Source organism: Bison bison, unplaced genomic scaffold, assembly GCF_000754665.1.
Source record: "Bison bison bison isolate TAMUID 2011002044 unplaced genomic scaffold, Bison_UMD1.0 scf7180017864533, whole genome shotgun sequence".
Classification (NCBI taxonomy): domain Eukaryota; kingdom Metazoa; phylum Chordata; class Mammalia; order Artiodactyla; family Bovidae; genus Bison; species Bison bison.
The window spans coordinates 13,667,922-13,687,310 of record NW_011495082.1 but is presented as its reverse complement, the minus strand read 5'-3'; positions in this window follow the sequence as shown (position 1 = coordinate 13,687,310).

Sequence of the window (19,389 nt, the reverse complement as noted above, 5' to 3'; positions counted from 1 at the left end):
CAGAGGAATGGATAAGAAAGCTGTGGTACATATACACAATGGAGTATTACTCAGCCATTAAAAAGAATACATTTGAATCAGTTCTAATGAGGTGGATGAAACTGGAGCCTATTATACAGAGTGAAGTAAGCCAGAAAGAAAAACACCAATACAGTATACTAACACATATATATGGAATTTAGAAAGATGGTAACAATAACCTTGTGTACGAGACAGCAAAAGAGACACTGATGTATAGAACAGTCTTATGGACTCTGTGGGAGAGGGAGAGGGTGGGAAGATTTGGGTGAATGGCATTGAAACATGTAAAATATCATGTATGAAACGAGATGCCAGTCCAGGTTCGATGCACGATACCGGATGCTTGGGGCTAAAGCACTGGGACGACCCAGAGGGATGGTATGGGGAGGGAGGAGGGAGGAGGGTTCAGGATGGGGAACACATGTATACCTGTGGTGGATTCATTATGATATTTGGCAAAACTAATACAATTATGTAAAGTTTAAAAATAAAATTTAAAAAAATAAAATAAATAAATATCTGTATACAGAGACTTGTATTCAATGTCATCAGTAAGACTCAGAGGATATAAAACTCTGAGGAATATATTTTTTTCAGTATTGACTTAACACTGTGTATTCAAAGTGGAAGAAGAACAGCAAAATAATCAGTCATTTTAATCCAACTATAGTCATATTGAGGATACTATTGGTACCTGATCTAATGTCGATGTTACCAAAGGTCTGATAGTTATAGAGCTTCCTAATATAAGCTCTAAAAACATCAGTAATTATCTAAGATATTCTGTTAAACAATTATAAGAATTACATTTCATTAATGTAATTTAATAAAAATTAACCATGATACCTAGTGTTACCTGACCAGAGTAAAATTAATACACTCAAATTTTGCTCACAGTAGCACTTTAGACATTATTTCTAAATATCCAAATAAAAATAGACATGCCTAACAGCAAGTAAAAAACTGAACAAATTGAAAAGGCAACAATTATTCCAAGATCTGTAAGAGAGGTGAGAATACAAGGTAAATCACCATCCTCAAGGTTGGAGAGATAGTAAAGAGAGGGAGTCATGGTCTGCTAGAGGGACTCATGAACGGAAGCCACTGCAGGAACAGGAGCCAGAGTAGGAAAGCTGACATGGAATTGACAAATCTCCTGAGGCTTAGTGTGGTCAAATCTGAGATCTAAATGCTCCAGCAGGGCCTGATCATAGGGAGTCCCCTGCAATTTTGTGAGATTTACTTCCAGAGGCTGGGTCAGTTTCTTTCATATCAAAGAAAACTCCGCTCTTGTTTCCCACAGAGGAAGGGGGAAAAGAACAATTTTGAAATTTGCCAGGGCACTTTGTTCTTAATGAGGCCTGCCCTCAGGAGAAAGTAGTTAACCACAGTCTAACTTGCTGGGGGTAACATCAGAGCCTAACTGAACTGGGAGAAGGGAAATATCCAACTCCAGTCAGCTCTAGCCTTCAAAGTGAAGATTTTCCACCCATGGTTTTGTGCTCAAAAATAAAGCCCTGCTGTGATTTGGATGTCTCAGCTTGCTGCTGATGCTGTTACTTCTGCCCTTCTATTGCAGCACTCATATGCTAAAATGGGAATGAAGATATTGGTTGTAGTATCTAAAGATACTTTCTCACAGGACTGTAATCAAAGAGATACAAATGTAAGGTTCTAATTTTAGGCTTTATACTACAGCTTCCTTGTTGTTCAGTCACTAAGTAGCGTCCAACTCTTTTGCAACCCCGTGGACGGTAGCCCACCAGGCTCCTCTGTCCCTGGAATTTTCCAGGCAAGAATATTGGAGTGGGTTGCCATTTTTTTCTCCAAGGGATATTCCCGACCCAGTTATAGAACCTGGTTCTCCAGCATTGGCAGGCGAATTCTTTACCACTGAGCTACCAGGAAAGCCCTTATAGTACAGGTTGCTGCTGCTGCTGTTAAGTCACTCCAGTCGTGTCCAACTCTGTGTGACCCCATAGACAGCAGCCCATCAGGCTCCCCCTTCCCTGGGATTCTCCAGCAAGAACACTGGAGTGGGTTGCCATTTCCTTCTCCAATGCATGAAAGTGAAAACTGAAGGTGAAGTCGCTCAGTCGTGTCTGACTCTTAGCGACCCCATGGACTGTAGCCCACCATGCTCCTCCATCCATGGGATTTTCCAGGAAAGAGTACTGGAGTGGGGTGCCATTGAGTAATAGTGAATAGTCCCTTTTAAATAAAACTGGAATTGTGTTCCAAAAATATGTATATAAATAAATAATGCTATTTCAAGCACTGAGAACATCAGAATTTTACTATTAATAGTAATCTAAAGAAAGATATGCAAGCCACCTATACTGATAATATAAAATATTAGAGAGAAATTAAAGAACTAAATATGTATGGAAATTGAACATGTTCCTGTATTGAGAGATTTGATATTGTGAAGTCAATTCTTTCCAGATTGACCTCTAGGTACAATGCAATCGTTCACAGAAATCTAAGAATAATGAAAAAACAAAGAGAAGATGTATTTCTTAGTATCAACCATATAAAGATGTCATGCCTACAGATCTTACAATCATTTTAACCTTATGCAATGAAGTTGCAAAACTAGATAAAATCACCAATTTCTCAGGAAAACACTTTTACCAAAACTGATATTTGAAGGACTAAAAAAATCTGGAAAATCTTGTATTTATTTAAACTAAATTCAATGAGCATAGGAGTGTTTACCTTAGGTCTGCCTCACCATTGTATTTTGGAAGCAAATAATTTGTTTGATTTCACAGGTTGACACCCGGAGTCTCATCCATATCTGATTTAGATAATATTTAGATGAGATGAAGATACTGAATTTATATAGATTTAGATGACGCTAAAATGAATTAGGACTTTTGGCATTATTCAGATGTAATGAATGTATTCTGGATGTGAGAAGGAGCATGATTTTTGCATGGCCAGTGGTGGAAATGCTGTGGTCTCAATGTCTGCGTCTCACCAAATTTATATGTTGAAATCCTAACACTCAGTGTAATGGTGTTAGGAAGTGAGGCCTTTGAAGGGTGCTCAATTCTGGAAAGGAGCCCTCATAAATGAAATGAATGCCCTTATAAGAGACCCTTTAGCGCTCCCTAGCCCCTTCTACCATATGACAACACAGTGAGGTAGTCTGCAGCCTGAAAGAGGGCTTTCACAGAATGCAATCATGCTGATGCCTTACTCTTAAACTTTCCAGCCTTTAAAACACTAAGAAATAAATTTTTGGTGCTTAAAAGTCTCCCTGGCTATGGTATTCTGCTATAGCAGCCATAAGGGACTAAGACAACTGCTAAAGAAAAAAGAAGATACAGTTGATCAGAATCAAATTTGATCTCCTTGGTAGAAACAAAAGAAATTCAAAATCTGATTTGATCAAGGCAATTTTATAACATATTTTTAGCTCAGTTTTTCTTGTTTTCAACTAGCCTACAAAATGCTGACACATTGCTTATCTCTGGAATGTTTCCACTTCTGTTTTCCCTTTCTAATAATGCAATCTCAAAATAACAGTATATCAGTGCCTTTCTGGCATAGACATGGAAGGCATCATGTTTCAATTATGTAAAATAACATCAATGGAAATATTATGACTGGAAATATTCAATGTAGGATTTATTCTTTAATTTATACATCTATATGATTTACCTTTTACTTCTCTTAACATTTATACATTACCTTTCTCCTGCTTACTTATGTAGTCCTTATTTTTGTCATAGAGATAATGATATAATAGTGTATCTGAAGATATTATTATTGAGTTTGTTTATATTTCATTTCTATGAAAGTTGAGTTCTAATGCCCCTGTGTTCCCAGAGTCATCATATTTATTGGTTAAAATAATTATATTTAATTCAAAATTGTCTGCAGAACTCAGAGAACTTAATTTTATGGTATCTCTGAAATTCAACATTTATTTTTATATTTATCATATTATTACATTTTTTAAAATTGTATATTTAGAAGAGTATGCTTGAAATGAAGACAAAGGGTATAGAGGAACTAATTAGTGGATGATTGCTATTTCAACAGATTTCCTTGTGACCTGAGTTTCAACAGAGTCAGCATGTCGTTTTTAACTTCTGGGCAAGATTCTGTCAGAAACAGTGCTCACCTTCCAGAAGGCAAATAAATAAACTTTGAGCATCAGCATGCTCTTACCCACTGGGGAAATAATATTCCTTATTGCTCCTCTGGCTGTCTAATGTAACCTCAGGGACATTTTACAGTGTTCTTCAAAACATATATTTAGCCACAAATATTTTGATTATAGAATAGTAGGGCATCTCTTGTGATGACTAAAAATGCTAACTGAGAGAGTAATAAAAAAAAAAAGAACTTGTCTCATGTAGAAAAGACAAAATTATTTTAGGCTTGGACTTGCTTCCCAGGTGGCACTAGTGGTTAAAAATCTGCCTGCCAATGAGGAGATGTAACAGACCGGGGTCGATCCCTGGGTCAGGAAGATCCCCTGGAGGAGGGCACGGCAATCCACTCCAGTATTCTTGCCTGGAGAGTCCCATGGACAGAGGAACCTGGTGGCTTGCAGTCCATGGGGTTGCGAAGAGTTAGACACAACTGAGCATAACATGGAGGAGGAAATGGCAACCCACTCCAATATTCTCGCCTGGATAACCCCATGGACAGAGGAGCCTGGCAGGCTACAGTCCACAGGGTTGCAAAGGGTCAGACGTGACTGAAGCAACTTAGCATGAGCATAACATATATTGAAAAGACAACGTTATTTCAAGTTCTGACATGCTAGTGAAACAATCTATTAAGAAATTGTTGTTGAAATGTTAATCAGTTCATGAAAGAAAGAAATGGACAATTTATTTGAGTAACGTTTGAAGATTATAATCCAGGAAGAGCATCTCAGAAAGCTCTGAGAACTGTTCTGCCCATTAGAAGTCAAGGCACAGTTATGTAAGTTTCTTGAGACAGAAAGCTATACCTCAAATGACATATGATTGACACTTTACATGATCTAGATCTAAGCCTCATCCTGGTGGGTCATGTGACCCCTTACAAGATCCAAAAGCAATGTTATCTTTTAAGCAGTTGTTTTGCTGATGCTAGGAGAATGTAGCTCTTTATGGCTGAAGAGGTATTTCTGCTGATAGGAGAGGTCTGGTCAATGCATAATGCAAATACACAATGCACAGTGTGGGGGGAGAGGAGATAAAAGGGTAGAGAATTTTTATGTTTTGATTTTTCTTGTCATAAAAGTTGAATTTTACTTCACAAGGTGTTAGTAGACAGCCACATAGAGCAATAGGAGATGGAAAAATGGATGGATTTGAAATGTGACTGGTAGGCAAAGCCAGTAGAATTTATACATGAGGACTGGAAGAATGGAAGAGCCAAGATACTGCCAGAGAAGTGGATTAAGCAAATGATGATACATATTTTGGAAAATAGTTAAGAAATTCCTTTGTTAAGCATGTTGAATTCTTCACTGTAGTTAGACACAGTTATAACCAATCACTTACATAATCCGTGGGAGATTAGAAGATCAAATGATGAGCTGAGAATCTCCAATAACATTCACCTCTGAGAAAGGCCAACAATTGAATTTTGTGAAATGGGAGGAAAATTATCTTTTGAGAAGTTCTTTGTTCTCCTTAATTTCACTGAAGAACAATTAATGAGCAACTATGATGAGAAGTATCTATAATTTACTATAGGAACAGAATCCAATCCTTCCCCTATAAGAAATTTGTCATCCAATGAAGGAAATGCACTCAAAAGTAAGAAATGACTTTTAATTATATTTATATTTTATTTCCAATGAGAAAAAAATAATATTAATTTTTATCAGAAAAATCCTACTGGGTTGGTCACCAAAGTATTCTACACATAAACACACACAAGGTACTTTATGAAAATCTTGTACATCACTTGGTAGAACTGGATGTAGAAAAACACTGGCTCTTTAAAGTGGAAAGAGATATGCTAAAAATAAGGACATCAGGTGGAGTCTGAAGATGAATGATTGCAGTTCATTGTCTTAGTTTCCTTTTTCTTTTTTTTTTTTAATGCATTGGCTTAAAATAGAAATCTAGCATTTGTTGTTTGGACAATTACCTCCTTAGATACAGAAACTGCTCATATAGTGCCAAGTGAGAACAGATGCTACAAAATGGTATTCTCCTATACTCAGTTTTATAGTTGTTAATTTCAATCCACTGCAAATGCTTCTCAATTCCACTTAAAGGAGATGATAACTGTGATGTGTAGAGCTTTTTCATTGTTACTAATTCATTTATTTTTGTAGCCTTGCCTCATATAACAATGTGATTTCTTTAGGCTTGATTCTCTCTTTCTTTCAAAGTGTTTTGTTATTTAAATATTCTCATTACTTAAGGCTTTCTCTTTTGTTCATTATTTGGATTCTCATAACCAGCACTCTTATTCATGTTTGAAATGCTGTATTAAACACTTTTATGTAGAAAAGTAAACAATTTAGGAACAACAGCATGGTGCACACTAGTTAAGCAACACATATAGACAACTGGTGTAAGAGAAAGAAGATAAATCAATTAAGTGTGTATGTGTCTGGGGAGTGTATATCTATGGGTTGTTTCATTCAGCTCAAAGCAGTTTTTTGGTTTAAGTTGCTATGTCTGGTAGGATCATGCCAAGTTACCTCATGAAATGTCAGAAATGAGCTGATACATTTTCATGCTTTGATGTTACGTTCTGCTATGAACCTATTGCATTTGGAAAATGTGTGCACTGCACTTAGATAAATATTATAATGAAAGAGACAAAATTATCCAACAGAACTGATGTCAGCAAGATCCTTGGAACTTACATTTCCATTCTGAAAAGAGAGAGTTATGCTACTTGATTTGGAAAGAAATCCCATAATTTTCCTGTTAAAAAAAAAGAATAAATTCGGGCAGTATCTAATATCAAATGCTAAACTAGAACAAGACACACAAACACACACAGACCAAATTACATAGCTGCTGCTGCTGCTAAGTCTCTTCAGTCATGCCTGACTCTGTGCGACCCCAGAGACGGCAGCCCACCAGGCTCCCCTGTCCCTGGGATTCTCCAGGCAAGACCACAGGAGTGGGTTGCCATTTCCTTCTCCAATGCATGAAAGTGAAAAGTGAAAGTGAAGTCGCTCAGTCGTGTCCGACTCTTGGCGACCCCATGGACTACAGCCTACCAGGCTCCTCCGTCCATGGGATTTTGCAGGTTAATGTTAAAAACTACTATAGACGACCTTGGCATAAAAAGAAACAAGTAAAAATAAACAAATGGGGCCTATTAAACTTAAAAGATTTGATACAGCAAAGGAGACCATAAGCAAGACAAAGAGACAGCCCTCAGAATGAAAGAAAATATTTCCAAATGAAGCAACTGACAAGGATTAATTTTCAAAATATACTAACAGCTCATGCAGCTCAATATCAAAAAAAAAAAAACAGACAACCCAGTCAAAAACTGGAAGAAGATCTAAATAGACATTTCTCCAAAGAAGACATGCAGATGGCCAAGAGGCACATGAAAAGATGCTTAACATCAATAATTATTAGAGAAATGAAAATCAAAACTACAATGAGGTACCTACCACCACACATCCATCAGAATGGCCATCATCAAAAAATATACAAACAATAAATGTTAGAGAGGGTGGAGAAAAGAGAACCTTCTGGCACTGTTGTTGGGAATGTAAATTGATACAGCCACTATGGAGGGTAGTAAGAAGTTCTGTAAAAAACAAAAAATAGAGCTACGTGTGTGACCCAGCAGTCTCATTCCTGGGCATAAACCTGGAGAAAACCGTAATTCCAAGAGAGACATGCACCCAAATGCTCATCACAGCACTATTCACAATAGCCAGGATGTAGAAGCCACCTAAATGTCCCTCAAGAGAGGATTACATAAAAAAGATGTGGGACATATATACAATGGAATATTATTCAACCATTAAAAGTACAAAACTGTGCCATTTGCACAGATGTGGATAGATCTAGAGACTGTCATAGAGAGTAAAGTGATCAGAAAGAGAGCAACAAATATATATTAACACATATATGTGGGATCTAGGAAAAAAATAGTACACATGAACCTATTTGCAAGGCAAAAATAGAAACACGGACGTAGAGAACAAACATACAGACGCTAAGAGGGGAAAGGGAAGCTGGGATAAATTGGGACATTTGGATTGACATGTATACACTACTGTGTATGGAGTGGATGATTAATGAGAACCTACTGTATAGCATGGGGGCAGGGAAGAAGGTTCAATCTCTGTGTAGGACATTTATTAAATTAACCTAAAAAATATGATGGCAGAAAGTGAAGAGGAACTAAAAAGCCTCTTGATGAAGGTGAAAGAGGAGAGTGAAAAAGTTGGCTTAAAATTCAACATTCAGAAAACGAAGATTGTGGCATCTGGTCCCATCACTTCATGAGAAATAGATGGGGAAACAGTGTCAGACTTTATTTTTTGGGGCTCCAAAATCACTGCAGATGGTGACTGCAGCCATGAAATTGAAAGACGCTTACTCCTTGCAAGGAAAGTTATGACCAACCTAGATAGCATATTCAAAAGCAGAGATATTACTTTGCCAACAAAGGTCCATCTAGTCAAGGCTATGGTTTTTCCAGTGGTCATGTACGGATGTGAGAGTTGGACTGTGAAGAAAGCTGAGTGCCGAAGAATTGATGCTTTTGAACTGTGGTGTTGGAGAAGACTCTTGAGAGTCCCTTGGACTTCAAGGAGATCCAACCAGTCCATCCTAAAGGAGACCAGTCCTGGGTGTTCATTGGAAGGACTGATGCTAAAGCTGAAACTCCAATAGTTTGGCCACCTCATGCGAAGAGTTGACTCATTGGAAAAGACTGTGATGCTGGGAGGAATTGGGGGCAGGAGGAGAAGGGGACGACAGAGGATGAGATGGTTGGATGGCATCACTGACTCAATGTACGTGAGTCTGAGTGAACTCTGGGAGTTGGTGATGGACAGGGAGGCCTGGCGTGCTGCGATTCAAGGGGTTGCAAAGAGTCAGACACGACTGAGCGACTGAACTGAACTGAAAAAATATATGTAGGACATATATTTAGTTAACCTAAAAAGTATATATTAAGTTCTCCAATATATAGTCAGTTCAGTTCAGTTCAGTCACTCAGTCGTGTTTGACTCTTTGCGACCCCATGGACTACAGCACGCCAAGCCTCCCTGTCCATCACCAACTCCCGGAGGTTACTCAGACTCATGTCCATTGAGTCGCTGATGCCAGCCAGCCATCTCATTCTCTGTTGTCCCCTTCTCCTCCTGCCCTCAATCTTTCCCAGCATCAGGGTCTTCTCAAATGAGTCAGCTCTTCACATCAGGTGGCCAAAGGACTGGAGTTTCAACTTCAGCATCAGTCCTTCCAAGGAACACCCAGAACTGATCTCCTTTTGGATGGACTGGTTGGATCTCTTTGCAGTTCCATATATATTAGGTGCAGACAAATACTGTTTGATTCTACCTATATGAGGTAACTAGGATGGTCAAACTGATAAGTGTCAGAAGTTCATTGGTAGATGCCAGGGACCAGGCGGTGGGTGGTGGGGAGGAGGAATGGGGAGTTAGTGTTTAATGGCGACAGAGTTTCAGTCTAAAAAGGTGAGAAAATTTGGGAGATAGATAATTGTGAAAGTTGTACACAATATGAATGTACTTAAAGCCACTAAGCTGTATCATTAAATATGATTAAAATAGTATGCTTAATATTATATAACTTTTACCACAATAAAAAACTTAAAAAAAAAAAACAGTTAACATCACTTCATGGCAAATAGATGGGGAAACAATGGAAACAGTGACAGACTTTATTTTCTTGGGCTCCAAAATCACCGTAGATGGTGACTGCAGCCTTGAAATTAAAAGACGCTCACTCTTTGAAAGAAAAGCTATGACCAAACTAGACAACATATTAAAAAGCAGAGATATTACTTTTCTGATTATGGTCCGTCTAGTCAAAGCTATGGTTTTTCCAGTAGTCATGTACGAATGTGAGAGTTGGACTATAAAGAAAGTTGAACACTGACAAATTGATGCTTTTGAACTGTGATGTTGGAGAAGACTCTTGAGAGTCCCTTGTACAGCAAGGGGATCAAACCAGCCAATTCTAAATGAGGTCATTCCTAAATATTCATTGGAAGGACTGATGTGAAGCTGGAGTTGCAGTACTTTGGCTACCTGATGGGAAGAACTGACCCATTAGAAAAGAACCTGATGCTGGGAAAGATTGAAGGCAGGAGGAGAATGGACGATAGAGGATGAGATGGTTGGATGGCATTACCAACTCGATGGACATGAATTTAAGCAACTCCAGGAGTTGGTGATGGATAGGGAAGACTAGCATACTGCAGTCCATGGGATCACAGAGCTGAACACAACTGAGCAACTAAACTGAACTGTATTGATTAAAGAAAAAAACACACAAATTTTTCATCAGCTGTTGTTTTCTACTTATAAAACTAGACAGTGTATTTTCTGGGCATAAAGAAATGGCTTTGGTTTTCAACATGAAGTGAAATGAAAGTCACTCAGTCTTGTCCAACTCTTTGCGACCCCAAGGACTATACAGTCCATGTTATTCTCCAAGCCAGAATACAGGAGTGGGCAGCCTTTCCCTTCTCCAGGGGATCTATCCAACCCGGGGATCGAACCCAGGTCTCCTACATTGTAGGCAGATTCTTTACCAGCTGAGCCACACGGGAAGGCCTTGGTTTTCAACATAGGTATCCTGATAAAGACTAGCCTCACAGTTGACACACATCTAAATATTGTCCTTTTTATATTTGATAGGGTCTCATTTTTATTTATAAGAAACAACTGTCCTGGTTAAAATTTGTTTTTAAAAGGAAGGAAAGGTAAGGAAAGAAATTAATAATCTCATTTTCAGTTCTCTTTTTTATGTCTCAATGTTATTTTCTCAATATGTATTTATTTTCAAATATGTATATTCTTCCACCAGTTTTCTAATGTATTCTCCTTTCTTCTAGTACATCTGATATGAATTTACATAAACTTGTCATTTTGAATAAAAGGCAGATGTAACTGCCATACTTACTTTGCACAAGATTTAGGGGGAAGTAGCAAATTGGAGTGGAGAAGGCAATGGCACCCCACTCCAGTACTCTTGCCTGGAAAATCCCACGGACGAAGGAGCCTGGTAGGCTGCAGTCCATGGGGTCGCGAAGAGTCAGACACAATTGAGCGACTTCACTTTCATTTTTCACTTTCATGCACTGGAGAAGGAAATGGCAACCCACTCCAGTGTTCTTGCCTGGAGAATCCCAGGGACGGGGGAGCCTGGTGGGCTGCCGTCTATGGGGTCACACAGAGTTGGACACGATTGAAGCGACTTAGCAGCAGCAGCAAATTGGAGACAAAAATATTGATCTTACTCTAATAATTGAGTCTTTCTGTGCTTTAAAGGAATTGGTCACAGGAAACTAATCTCAGACTGATATGAAGTCATAAGAACTAAAGGTCAGAGGTTCTGATAAAATTTTTTAAAAAATCATTGGTAAAGAATATGTGTTCAAATTCCTCATGCTTATCCACCAGTCACAGTATTTTTTTAAAGCCCGTTTCTGGGCTCCAAAAAACCCCAAAACTAATTGACTATTACAGATTACACTATAGATAAGTCTTACTGATCATTCCATATATTTATTCCTGAATTGTTAAAAGAAAACTTGAAACTCTTTCAAATTAAAAGAAATGCAAAAATAATTTTATTAAAATACTTTATTCTTAAAGCAACCTAAAACATCGATGAATATGTTTTTCTAAATTTCATTAAATTCATGAACAGCTGCAATGTTGCTAAATTAATACTGAAGATGTAAGACAGCTACTTTGGGTAAAAACATGGAGAAAAATTGTTTAATCCAAAAGCAGTTTATCACGGGTTTAAAAAAACAACTACAGAGAGCACTGTTTGCATCCTGTGTCCAGTTGAGAATGCCAACCCTTACGTTTCAAAATGATATCTTAAGTACATTTAAATCTTCAAACAGTTATTTAAGAAACCTAATACCAGACATAAACGTTGACCTAAAATATTTGCAAGACAGTTTCATTTCTTACTTCATATCCTGTTCACTCTGTTTCTCTTGTATCTGTGAATGCAAAATAAAGGTCTCTTTTCTGGACCACTGAACGATCATTCTGAGAATATAGAAAAAAAAAGTGAAATATACATACATGTGAAAAATTTGCATATAATTTAAAGGTTTCATTTATACTACACGGAAGGCCATCTGTGTTCTATAGGTTTCATGGGCCCAAGTTAAGAATCCCTTGCCTAAAACAATGTTTTATCAGCTTACAGACTTTCCTAAACCTCCTACCACCATACTCAAGGCTTCTTTAAATGACAAGCACAGAGTTGGTGCTCATCAACTATCAGTGGTTAGTGATGATAAACATCTGTTTCTTCCCCTCATACAAATGATAATTTGAAATCATCTGTCATGTGAATTTTCTGCCAGAAACATTCCATTCACATCTCCTATTTCTGACAATATTGAAAGTAAAGCAGTTTTAGAGGTTGAAACAACCTTTTAATAACCAGGAATTAACAGAATCAAAGTAGCCTAAAGAAGGTCGTGAGAAAATCAAGATGTCGCAATTCTATAGACCTTAGTTCTGAAGGTTCAAAAAGGCTCAGAAGCCCAATAAGCTTAGGTAACAACAAGCAAAATTCACATCCAATTATATTGGAATCTACTCATAATGAGAAATGATACTCTTCTGGGGGTGGTAGCAATTACTAACTCTCAGCATTATTCATTTCTCCTCCCCTTCCTGGATACTCAGAAGACAAAATTTTCTACCCTGCTTACAATTAGTCAGAGTCATGTGACTAGTTCCCGTTAATGGAGTATAAACAAAAGCCACAAGTGTTGTTTCTTGGCTTAGACTCTGAAAAGTCCCTGATCTACCCTCTAGCTTGCTCCAGCAATGACTGTGACCCTGGAAACTCCATATTTACAGTACAAAACCATAGGAATCACTTGTAAGGGAACTCCCTGGAGAAATAAATTTAGGCTATTCATATTTCAGGGCTCATTTGCTACCTAAGAATGACTTAGCCTAATCTGACTAACATCCCAGGCCAGATGACATTTTGATTATTTAAATTAAAATGCAATGAGTAAAAGAAATGTTGAGAAATCTTCTTATAGAAATTGGTTAAAGGATTTTGAAAATCCTTTATTTTTCAATCCTTTGTTCTCCCCACAGTTTGCTCATTAAACTTAAATACACTGACATTGCTTTCAGCTCTCTGAAAATAATGAAAACATCACATTTCAAGTGGACATGGAACACAAAGCGACACTTCATTGTACATATTCGGGGTAGTTTGTATGGGAGCTGGCTGTTGTGTTTGCTTGCTGACTGGCTAGAGCTGAATATTTGCTACAAAGTCTTAGATCATCTATTTCCACTAACTGTGATGATTAGCTGTTTCCCTCCTATCATCCTTCTCTGATAATGACTGAGGATATATTGGATGTGGTTTGTGACAAAATCTACCTGAACAAGGCAAAGTTTAATACATTTTAAATAAAGAAAAACATGCATTCTCTTCTCTAAATAGACCATAAAGATGTCTATTCTATAGGGAGAGGCAGCAAGTTTCCTAAACAAAAGAATATAAATTATTTATACTTTGTTGTGCAGCCTCTAATTTGTGTCTGACTCTGTGCGATCCCATGGACTGCAGCACACCAGACCTTATCCTTATGCAGTGCTAATGGACAAACATCTTATAGAACAAAACTGCAGCTGTTACTGGCAAATGTTCCTTCAAATAAACACTTAAATTATCAATAACCATTATTTTCATCCATAGAAAGAATTGTTAATGGCAAATACCAGGAGATTTATGCATTAATTGCAGGATCTGTGGATTTTCCCAGAATCCTTCTTAAAATCAATCACTGAGTTGTACAGGTCACTTGAACCCAAGGTTACTTTTAAATCAATGCTCAACGTAGCTTCTATGTTATTAAGTCATATGCACATCCAACAAGAAGAAAGTTTAACACCCTTCATAAGCAGGATAATAAAGGCAGTAACTGCTAATAGAACACTTGCAGTGACTGCATGTCAAGCCCATAAACACCTGCACATCGACTGTCTCAATTGCTCTTGGATGAATCTCAGAAGGTGGCAGAACATTTTTTAGTGCAAACTGGCATTTAGTTATGGGGTTCATTTAATTAACTTACTATTCACAAGGTCAATTTGTTCTCTATACACAGATATTACATCTTCCTTATCCAAAGCAGAGTAGTGTCCCTGCCTTTCTGCCATTAAAGACTGAAATCAGGTCAGCATCTTGTGTAATGATCCTTGCAGATAAAGATGTATTGTTCAGCTGAGCAGGAATACGGGACGATACTCTAATCACAGAACAATATACTTTGAATTGAGAGGAATTAATTCATCTCCACAGTATGTTGGGGAAAAAAAATAGATGACAGTTTTCTTACCTTTCAGTAGGGGAAGCAAAAGCACTGAGATCAGTAAACTTAGATGACAGGACAAATGAAAACAAGACCTCACACATTTTCTATTGCTGTCACTTGCATTCTATTTTTAACCCAAGTGAAACAAGTCTTTCTAGGTTTAGGTGGAAGGCAAGCTCAAAAGTTGTCAAATATTATTAAAGCACATAAATTCATAAAAAGCATTGTAACCTCACACGCACACACACACACACATGCACCTTCCAAAGCAACTGTGAACCTCTTCCCTTTCTTTGAAATTGCTTCTCCAACAGCTGCTCATAACTCTTCCTTTCTCGCCTCCCTCTCCTGTATCTGCAAGTCTCTTCTCTACTAGACTGTCTCTCTTCGCATCCTTGTCTCAATGGCTATCTTTCATCTCAAGCCCTTTCCTTCCAAGTGTTTCTATTTTTACCAGGCACATACTTTTTTCCACCTCTCATCGCACCAGAAGTAAATAATTTTTCTTAAGCAGCAGGTGTATATTTGTGGACTTGGCTAGACACAGAAAAATGAATATGTGAAGCTCGTAGCTTAATACAGATTTTGATCTTGTTGTATCTGTGTTTATGCAGACACATATGGGTCTTTTGTCTTCTCTCATAGTTCAGTTGGTAAAGAATCTGCCTGCAAGGCAGGAGACCCCGGTTTGATTCCCAGGTCAGGAAGATCCCCTGGAGAAGAGATTCACTACTCACTCCAGTATTCTTGGGCTTCCTTTGTGGCTCAGCTGATAAGAAATCCGCTGGCAATGTGGGAGGCCTGGGTTCAATCCCTGGGTTAGGAAGATCTGGAGAAGGGAAAGGCTACCCACTCCAGGATTCTGGCCTGGAGAATTCCATGGACTGTATAGTCCAAGAGGTCGCAGAGAGTCGGACATGCCTGAGCAACTTTCACTTTCACTATGTAGTTCTTTCATTTTAACCAAATTTAGGAATGACAACTAAGTTATCTTAAGATGGTGAGACTTAATATTTTTTTATTTAAGCCATTAATTTTTTCTCTTCTTTTACTTTGAAACTCTTGGTGTCTCAAAATATTGTTAAGAACCCATTCTGCCAGAAGTTTTCTACTTCACACAGTCCCTAGTCCCAAAGTGCAAAGCTCTGAAATCTCAAAACGTATAAATTGACTATAAAGAATCTGAATAGGAATAAAACCTGTCAGCAGAAGAGGTCTATCACCTATTAAAATGAAACTTAGCCTCTAGATTTAGGTTACTTATTTACAAAATGGAGGCAATCATAACTATTCTTGCACCTTCAATAACTTACAACTAAGTGTTATCTATGAAATCACTTGAGAATTGCAGAATTCCAATCCAAAGACAGCATTTATGTTGCCTTTGATCATCTTGCCAGATGGTGTTGAATGGGATTTTCTGAAAAAAGTATCTTTACATTGCTTTCTAGCTCTCTTTTGCATATTTCTGGTATTTGCTCAACCATTCGATATTCATTTAAAGCCATAAGTAAAGAATTAACAGATTAGATTCTAGAATTAGACTAAGCTTAAATTCTGGGTTCTGCCACTTACTACCTATGGACTTACAAGACGTCACTTAATCTCTTTATGCCTCTGACCCCACATGTGTAAAATGAAGACAAAACTAGTCCCTAACTTTAGGTATTTAAATATGTAAAATAATCCCCAGTGGCATGTGCAAAGTGTTACACAAATTACATGAAAGAAAAAAAGAATATTTTCATTATCAGATATTCTATGAGAAAAGTCAAAAGCCTCAGATTACTGAAAATATTATTGGCGCTGCCAATTCAAACTTTATGTGTTTTCAAATAAGACAATATTTTCCAATATATTAATGTTGATTTTATAATACTGATTATACTTGATTATTTATTATAAGTATCATCATTTAGAGAAAGGAACACAATATATGGGGAAAGATACACTAGGCTGACATGTTTGTTTTTAAGCCAATTAACCAACATCTCTTTGCCTCATTTTTGGCATATATAAAATAATAATAGTATAATCCTTAAGATTTTTGTGAGACTAAATATGAAGTTCTTCACACCGTTTCCGGCAAATGGGTTATAAGAAACACATCATATTAATTACCATCTCCTTGAGGGGTTTATGTTTGTGTGTTCTTTATAATGATATCCATTACATATCAGGCACTTAGGGACTTCAGACTGAATTTCTAAATTTCAACAGAGAAACCAATCTAGGGTCTTAAATTCATATTCTTAAGAAATGACACTTTGAAGAAGAGATCTATAATCGATGGCCCTGGACCTCTATGGTAGCCTGAGATGATTTCTACAAAACCACGTGTACACTCAGTCTGCTCTGCTGGTTACAGAAACAATGCAGCATACACCTGAGTTAGCACAGCATATAAAACCATTGTAAAACATAGCTTTTTTTGCTATTAGACATTCTCTCAGGAGATGGTAATGGTGTATCTTAGGAGATAATAAAATTGTCTGTTAAAACCAGTCCTTATCCTAGAAGCCTGGAAACCACTATCCAAAGGACACTCAAACTAAGACATTTTAAGGTTATTTTAAATCTCTGATTTAAGGCAGGGCTTTTATTTTAACTGTCCATCCTCCCCCACACTCTGGTTATTTTTATAGTTTTCCCTTTATGCTCTGATTTTATAGTGTGACTGCTCATGCAGATTTGTTCCAGGGCTAGACTTCTAGTATGCATGGAATCATGCACTCAGAATTCAAAAGGATCTTAAAGTCATCTGGTACAACCATCCATCAGATGCATGAATTATTCCTACTTTGTCTACAGCCACTCCTGTGCTATCTTAAATATACTCTAGACATTAGCCCTGTAGCCAAACATTAAGTCTGACTCTAAAAGGAATTCTTAATTCATCAGCACTTTGAAAACTTCCCACTTGTAACAAAAAATCTCAATTAAAGTGTATTTAACCGCCACTCTCACAAGAATGACTGATTCCCTATAACATATATTGGGCTAGCTCATCATCAGTACCCCAGTCACCCTCAAGTATTAAACTAGATGCTTAAGGAGCTCGCTCCATTAACACTTTCAGAACACCAGGGCATTAGTGTGCCAAGAGTAGTGACTGTTGTAGTTACGTACCAGAGAGAGAGGCATGAGTAATAGAGAGCTTGACAAGAAAAAATATATACAGTAACACATAAATGACCTTTAGAAGAATGGTGCTTTTTAGTGCATGCCAAATACAAAGGGAAACACATTATTAAATACCATGAGCTACCATTTAAATAGATTTCATCCGACATTTAAATCTATACAGGCACTCACTCTTTGAAGCATCACATTTGGAGTTGTATTGCCTGTTACAGACCTCATATTGACAGAGAGATGGTGTGAAAATGACAGTCGTTAAAGTAACTGCCTAGTCACACTTAAAATGATAACATTAAATTTGTGTTGATGAACTGCTAACATCCTTTTAAAGATGTTAGTGATACAAAATGAGAAGTACTGAATTTAAAAGTTCTCCTTTCTCTTCTTCTCTTGCCTCCCCCCCACTTAAAAGACACACACTATTTATGGAGCATTATAACTGACACTAAAATAATACATGATTAGAATACTCACTGCACTGGCACAGAAGTGATGCTTGTCCATAATTTTGGATATAAAAATAAGGAACATTGTTTATCATAGTACCTTTTTCCTCATCTTTTACATTCATTGCTATTGAAAACTGAGTGTACCCTGCAGAGTCTAGCATCAATTTAGGCATGAAGACTGAGTTGAAAAGAGACTGTTTTTGATAAAAACTGCACAAATTTTCATTTCCTAGCTCCTGTGAAACAAACTGATTTTTACCTTCTTTAAATACACAACATAGCAGTCACAATCTATTTTTCCTATTTGCAAAGTCCTGAAATATATTTGCTTCAGCATAGGGATCATTGGAACTAAAATTATTTTATGTGTATGAGCATTTTAAGTTTTTAAGTGAAGAAAAATATATTTAAATGGAAACACAGTAATTTTTAATGAAAAAATTTTGAAGTGTCACATAGTGAATGCTCAGACTAACACGTTCAGACATCCAAAGTGAAAGTGAAAGGCAATAGTGTCCGACTCTTTGTGACCTCATGGACTATACAGTCTATGGAATTCTCCAGGCCAGAATACTGGAGTGGGTAGCCTTTCCCTTCTCCAGGGGATCTTTCCAACCCAGGAATCGAACTCAGGCCTTTTGCATTACAGGTGGATTCTTTACCAGCTGAGCCCCAAGGGAAGCCCAAGAATACTGGAGTAGGTAGTCCAATCCAGGAATCAAACTAGGGTCTCCTGCATGGCAGGTGGATTCTTTACCAACTGAGCTATCAGGGAAGCCCTCAGACATCCAAAGCAGTACCTTATCAGCACCCTAGAAACCCCCTTCCTGACATTAGGTGCACACTCTTCACCATGTAAACTGAATCCTAATACCACTGACTGGAGAAGGCGATGGCACCCCACTCCAGTACTCTTGCCTGGAGAATCCCATGGACGGAGGAGCCTGGTAGGCTGCAGTCCATGGGGTCGCTAAGGGTCGGACACGACTGAATGACTTCGCTTTCACTTTTCGCTTTCATGCATTGGAGAAGGAAATGGCAACCCGCTCCAGTGTTCTTGCCTGGAGAATCCCAGGGACGGTGGAACCTGGGGGGTTCCATCTATGGGGTCGCGCAGAGTCAGACATGACTGAAGCGACTTAGCAGCAGCAGCAACACCACTGATTAGCAGTAAATAAAAAACTTGGCAGAAATGCCTGATGATTTTTATATATATATATACACACACATATATATATATACATATATTTCTCCTTTT